Genomic DNA, 7,162 nt, shown 5'->3' with positions numbered 1-7,162 from the left:
TCAGTATTGGCAACATTGTTTTCTATCTCCAACCAAAGATTCTAATCAATATCTTCATGAAGAAATATAACAAATGTAACTTGCAAGGCACATACTGAAAAACAATAATATGATCCTGCACACTCGAGTGCATGAAGGAAGCATCAACATCAATATGATTCATGAGCTCATGCTTCATAGGGTCCCACGCAATACTGATAGCAACTGTACTGTCAGACAAGAACGTAGTTGTAGTGACAGAAACAACAAAATCACAAGCAGCCATCATAGAAGAGCCATAGCTCACAACTCAGCCTTTGAACCTGAATAAGAAACTTTAGTATGTTCCTTCGTCTTCCGGGCAATGAGGGAACCAAGAAAAACACAGTTAGTAGGAAGGGACAAGCGATCTGAATGATTGCTATCCCAAGTAGCATGCGAATAGGCCTGAAACTGAAACAAACTGAAGCATGGAAAGAAGAGACACCGAGAGATAGTCCCACGATGATATCATAGAAAACAGAAGAGGTGACAGTCGTGCGCCAAAGTGGTAGCATAAATGAATCGAGTCAGAATGTAAATGAGATAGGGAAGGTTCGGATGAGTGACAACTAGATAGACAAGACTCCCAACAAGATGACGGTGCAGCATCGAATCATACAAACACTGATCATTGGAAGCACAGACATGGACGTCATGCTCCATCGGAGTCTCAACAGTGTGTTGTGTGCTCGTTAGTAAGGGCAACACGAGCAGGAAGATCATGGATATAATTCTCTTGGGAAATAAGGAAGCTGTTGGAGGTAGAAGAAACATCAACCCCAAGAAAGTAGCTAATGGGACCAAGATCAGACAAAAGAAAATGCTCACTAAGACATGCCTTCACAAAGGCAATGCACTCAGAGTCGCCGCCAGTGATGATCATGGCATCGACATATAGAGAAAGAGTTTGACCATGACTTTAAAGGTGGAAAAAAAGTGCAGGATCCTGAGCACTCTCAAAAAATCAGCCGCAATCACCATTGAGGCGAAATCCTCAAACCAAGCATGAGGACTTACTTAAGGCCACATAGAGAGAGGCGAAGATGACATGTCATGCCGCCAGGAATAGAATACCCAAATGATGGCTGCTTGTAGACCTCGTCACCTATCTCACCATTAAGAAATGCATTCTTCACATCAAGCTAAGAGACGACCAATGAGAAACATAAGTCATAATGAGAAGTGTGCGAATTGTGATCATGTAGGCCACATGAGAAAATGTCTCATTGTATTCACGACCATGATTTTTCTCACAAACCACAATGCGAGCTTTGTAGCGCTCAAGAGAACCATCGAAGCGAGTCTTAACCCTGTACACCCACTTACATGCGATGGGACAAACACACAACAGGAGACGAGATCCCCAATAACATCAATCTCATTTGGCATCACATGCTACAATTCGGGGAGAACAACAATGTCACAATACACTCAAGAAGATTTGTGCTAGAAAAGCCACAACGAGCAATAGGTGGAAGCGGGCAAGCGAAGAAAACATAAGTAGGTTGAGCTAGAGGCGGTGCGTTCTATTAGAAAGATACATAGGAGTCGAGGGAGATGGATCATTAGAAGAAGATGACACATTGGAAGAACCCACAAGACGTGGATGACGAACTTAGTAAATAAGAGGACGAGGAATCACTAGGGAAGCCTTAAGGGACTTTAGAGACGAGGGAGCCTCAAGTGACGAACGAGGTGGGGAAGCTACAGGTGAATATGGCATGGGGTGTGACGACCCAGGAGAGGCCCTAACCGTACCTAGCACCTGGGCTAACATCTTCATAGTATAGACCCCAAGACGGCCACCAAAGCACATTGTACATGTGGCTACATGCACACTATGTGGGTGGAACGGTCATCACAACACAATTGTTCAACAGGTCTGCAACAATATATACAATGACTACAACGAGTCAAAATTTAACAAATGCAAATGGAGTCATCCTTCACCAAAGATATCCCAAGGCACTCACATGGCGTCTATGGTCTGATTTGCAGCATGGGAATGCAAATAAAATTATCCTTCACCAGAGAGATCCCAATGTTGTGATTCTAGCAAATGCCTTAAGAAGGCTAAAGAAAAGCAAATGACTTCCATATCCCTGCCATCCCACTATATGAGGAATAACCATAGCTAATGTTGTCCTTCACCAAAGGGACTACCTTCTCCAATTGTTGCTATTTTATTTGCAACATCCGAATCAAAAGAATTAATATAGCAATGTAAGTACCAAACTATACCCGCATGACTTACATCAGATCTATACTAAGTATGTAACATTCTCAAGGAAATGGTTATATGTGGTTTGAGCGGAAAAAAACACTAGAAATCTGTAGAGACAGGCTACAACTTGCATTTGTCGCTGATAAGGTAAGAGAGCGCAATAACACACAAGGAAGCAATCCCAAGCCTCTCACATGGTTGGTAAGTTTTATTTATTATTAGTTGAAGGTTCTCTACATTACTAACAAGGTTTATTGATAATTAGGTTTAAGATGTTCTATGATCTCAGACGAAATCTCCAAGTCGTTCGTAACCATGGACATGACTATTCAAATAGATTTAGTCGTGCAAGGATGTACCACTGTACCCTAACATGTGGCAAACGCTCCTGGTGCATGTACAAATAGCACAAACGGGTTAGGCCAGCAGAGTGAGATAGGCCACGAACACATCCCACACAAACACACACACACACACACACATCAAGCAAGTCCAAGAAGCTACTCAACTAAGTCATACGATGATCGAGTCTAGCCATAGCTCCTACTCATACCCAACAATTGTGTGTGAAGTCCAAGATGGCTACAACCTTTACCAAGATAACCACTTGGTCCAGCCACATTTCTATATTTATGCAAACATCAGGTGTAACTCGCCCAATGAGAAACTTACCACAAACGAAGATGATTCATGCAACTATGTGTGTGCCAAGTGGAAATCCTGAACTATGTGGCCCCTAGGACAGGTCGAAGGATTAGTTACTAGGTCATGGGAGTGGCTCATTTACTCCCCAACCAGAGGTTCAGTATGCTCAGCCATGGATCATGATAACAAGAACTCCTGTCCTAGTGTTGGCTCAATTGGAACAAAACATCATGCGCTCAAACATGGCTCCCACCATTGGCTTTCTTACAAATTAACATAATTATCCACAGCATAACATAAATGTATCAGAGTCTGGTTCAAGTACCCATATGCAGCATAAAGTAGATATGCCATGACTCAAACATAAATCCTAAGCATGCATACTACGACAATCAGGGCCAAACATGACAATACCATGAGCAAATAACTAGGCATGCTAGGAATGTTAGGTAAAGGCGATATCATGGAGACAATAAACATGGGATGCAGAGGATAGGTATCGAAAGACAACTATAACATCATTATTGTAATGCAAGAGGGAAGGAGAAGCATAGGATGTGTCAGAATGGACAAGGAGGTTTTTCTTGCCTGGAATCCACGCTTGTTTCATTCTCAAAGCCTTCTCACTGCTCACATCATCTTTGGATACGAATCGAGAAGAAACAGAAACACTGGAAAAGCGCAAAAGATGCATTTTACTACTATGGCAGAAGTTTCGGCATGCTCGTGATATGCAATGCATTACATGGCAAGAATGATGTTGAAATGATCCAATGAGATCAGCAAATAAGTTGAATGAAGTTTGAATTGCAACTAAGATGCAATCCAAAGACTCCATATTTAAAGTATAGGCTTTGGTCTTGTGTAGCTACTCAAACAAATTTAAATGTTTTTAACATAGATGATCATGGCATAAGGTGATGAAGTATATAAGCTAAGACTAAACTAAGCAAGTTAAATGGGAAGGAAAGATTGTATAAGACATTTCAAAAATCTACATATTAAAAGAAAGGGGTTAATTATGGTTTAATCCTAAATTCCATTTTAATTGATGCAAAAATGCTTAAAAGTGACATATCTAGCAGCTATTTAATATGAATTATGCAATTTAAATAATTCATTAATGTTATATAAATGAATGCACAATGTCAAAATGCTCAAACATGAATGCAAATGGAATATATGAGAACTACACATTTTTCTAATCGGAGTATAAATATTGTTTGTATTATTATGTTCTAAAAAGAATTAAATATGACTTTAGAAGTTTAAGCATTTTATAGAATTTCCTATTTAAAATAAGTCAAATAGGAAGTCCCAGGAAAGTTTTGCGCTGACGTAGAGCCAACCACAGTGACTGACGGGTGGGACCATGGGTCTGACTTTTTTGGTGATGTGGCCGTGAGTGATGCAGGTTTTTCTTGTGCATTGTGTGCTATTTGTTGAAATGTATATGTAGATTATCTAGTTCTTTTCATGAGTTTGGACTTTCAGTTGGGTTGGCTAATGCATAAAGCTTATTATTGTTTCGCGGTCTAAGGATTTGAAATCAAGACCTTAGACCTTGATAGCACTAGCCACGGTCGTTAACCGGTCGAGCACCTGCCAGGTCACGGATTAAGTCAGAAAAGAGAGGCTTTTGCCTGGATGGAGAATGGAATCAAGGATCGCTCATTTGTGGTGCGCTGCACTGGCTAGATGGTCTTTTGTTTTTTTATTCAGAGAACATGCAAAGTCCGAAGAAATAAAAGAGGCGCCTTAGACCAACTCCACCGCACGACCTCAAACAGACGTCTGTTTGCCCGGATTCTGTCCATTTGGGTAGGGCAATGGGGCCGTGTCTGGGCCATTTTTCGGATGCGGTGGCCGTGCTCCCAACCCACGGCCGCATCCTGTCCGCGTACATTTTCTTTGCAAGCCCATTAACTCTTTTCATCATTGATTTTTGATACATGAAAATACATCGTCAAATTTTGACTAGAAAAGTAAGACCAAAGAAAACAAGAACCACAAGAATACATTTTAGAAGATATCCAACCTCCATAACTGCTCCTGTAAGTTGGATTAGTGCCTTCTCGATGCACTCATTGCTGATTTGCGGAGACTCGATCTTGCGTGCTTCTTTCTTCGAGTGTAAAGAAGTCGATGTTGCTTCCTCACATCTAGTCTCATGTCTAGCCTCTATTTTAGCAACAAGTGCACTAGTCTCATCTCTAACTTCTATGCTAACTAAAAGTACACGAACATCTACTAAATTGCGCGCTATCAATATATCGATATACTCTTCTTCCCAATACCAAAACTTGCATCACTGTACACAATAAAATACTAGGTTAGCACAAGTAGTCAAATCCGAGAGCACAACCAAAGCTAAAGTAGCACATACCCCGTCATTTAAGCACTTGATGAACACCCATTCGGGATGTTCTGGCGTTGTAGACACGCGGAGCACGACCTTTTTTGGGCAGTCGTCGCACTTAATGAGTGACAATGGTGCGCCGACGAGCTTTTGGGCTAGCAACGAGCCCAGCCGATCGCCATTCGTGTATCTGCCGGCGGACCACCGACGGTGTAGATCCGAACGGCTAGAGGAGGAGCCACTGCCTGCATGCAGCCTTGCGGCCTTGCAGGGGCCTTCCGGCTCGGTGCCTGGCTAGTCTATGGCGCGGCGCGGCCTCCCACAGCCGGGCGAGCTCAAGACCGACCGGATCTTTTCCGAATCCGGCCGCGGGGTGCGCTAATCAGGTGGCCGTGGTTGGGCAGCTCAGGGGCGTCGAGGGGAAGGGGGTTGGGCGAGCGCGCTTCCGAGCTGCACAGCTGCAATGTCAGCGGCGGCGACGGCCGGAGTGGAGAAGAGTGGACGGGGTGCGGCTGGAGGGGGGAGGGGGCTGATAGGAAAATGCGTCCCTGTGCCATCGTGGGCGGGCCAGGGGAGGACACGCGCCCATCCGCGCACTGTACGTTTCTCCCCAAAAGCGGCACAAACTTGGACCGTGGATGGGTCAAAAGCGGACAGAAAACGGACAAAAGTCCGTTTCCGTCCGCGCGTTGGGCCGTCTGATTTGTCCGTTTTACCCTAAACGGACGGGGCCGGACGGGATGGGGGTCACGCGCTGGAGTTGGCCTTATGCAGGGTGGTGTACTAGTGTACTTTGGTGACTTCTGGAGCTTGCCGAGTTTGCAAACGTGTGCGTGTGGGTGCGGAAAAGACTGCCTAATGCAAGGAATGATCTGGTGCACATGACGGACCATGTTGTCACTAGAGAAGCTCCAACGACGACGGTCCATGGCGGATCTGCTCAGATGTGTGCGGTTGATGGTGCTATACCTTGCGATCAAGCTATACCTCGCGAGGAGTGCAAATGCTTCCTGTGGTCGCCCTGAGTACACAGGGGTGCTGAGTGACGACGTACGCTACCTAGCACTACGGCGGCAAGTTATGGGCGTGTTGGGAAACTAGACTAGAGAAAATGGACGATACTAGGAGAGGGCTTTGGTCGGGAAGCTCACGAGGAGGGGGCTGGAGTAGTCAAACGGGCCTAAAGATGAACGACGACGAAATTTCTCTGAGGCGTGTTGGTGTTGGAGTCGAAGTTTACGGCAGAATTCGTCATCAGCCGGGCTCCTGAGTTTGCGTGTGTCAGTGTGGAGGAAGTAGAGGTGGCTGTGGGACCCAGGGCATGCTCGCATGGCTTGCAAAAAACGCTGGTCACATGGTCTCCATGAGCGCAAGCTCTTGAGCTCTGGGTCATGGCATGGGGAAAAGGTTGGAGGGAGGAGAATTACCTTGCGGTGGCAAAAGGGAAGAAGAAGGGTTGGGGTTAGGGTTTGGGAGCGCAGATTGGCTTTACGGGTTGAGGAGCGCGGATTACCTTGCGGGCTGAAATAATCCTCATTTGAAGTTAAATTGAATTAAAATTATGCTCATGAGATGCTTATGAGATGATCATGATGCCCAACCAATTTCCAAGGAAAGTGTTGCTCCTGGATTGTTACATGAGTCTACAATAGTAGTACAGGTAGACATAGTGGGATGGGTGGACAAGGGCAGCACATGAGTGATAGGTGTATGGAAAAGTGAGGAAATAAATATCCTTAATGGAGGAGGCCGAATAAGAGGATAGGTGTCCATAGAAAGGACGAAACTCATCAAAATTCACGTTTCGAGAAATGTGTATCCGACAATCGATAGGAACCCAACACTGATAGACTTGTGCTCATCACTTTAACCTAAGAAAACACACTCAACATATTGAGCGGCTAGTTTCGTGC

General features: G+C 44.6%; 1 protein-coding gene across 1 annotated transcript in view; it reads left to right on the top strand.

Moving 5' to 3' along the window:
• LOC119325434 (diacylglycerol kinase 4-like) overlaps positions 1-7,162 on the top strand; it is a 38,262-nt gene that overhangs the window by 18,548 nt on the left and 12,552 nt on the right. The gene's annotated exons all lie outside the window — the stretch shown is intronic.

Source organism: Triticum dicoccoides, chromosome 6B (genome assembly GCF_002162155.2).
Source record: "Triticum dicoccoides isolate Atlit2015 ecotype Zavitan chromosome 6B, WEW_v2.0, whole genome shotgun sequence".
Classification (NCBI taxonomy): domain Eukaryota; kingdom Viridiplantae; phylum Streptophyta; class Magnoliopsida; order Poales; family Poaceae; genus Triticum; species Triticum dicoccoides.
This window is presented reverse-complemented; position numbering and strand designations above follow the sequence as displayed.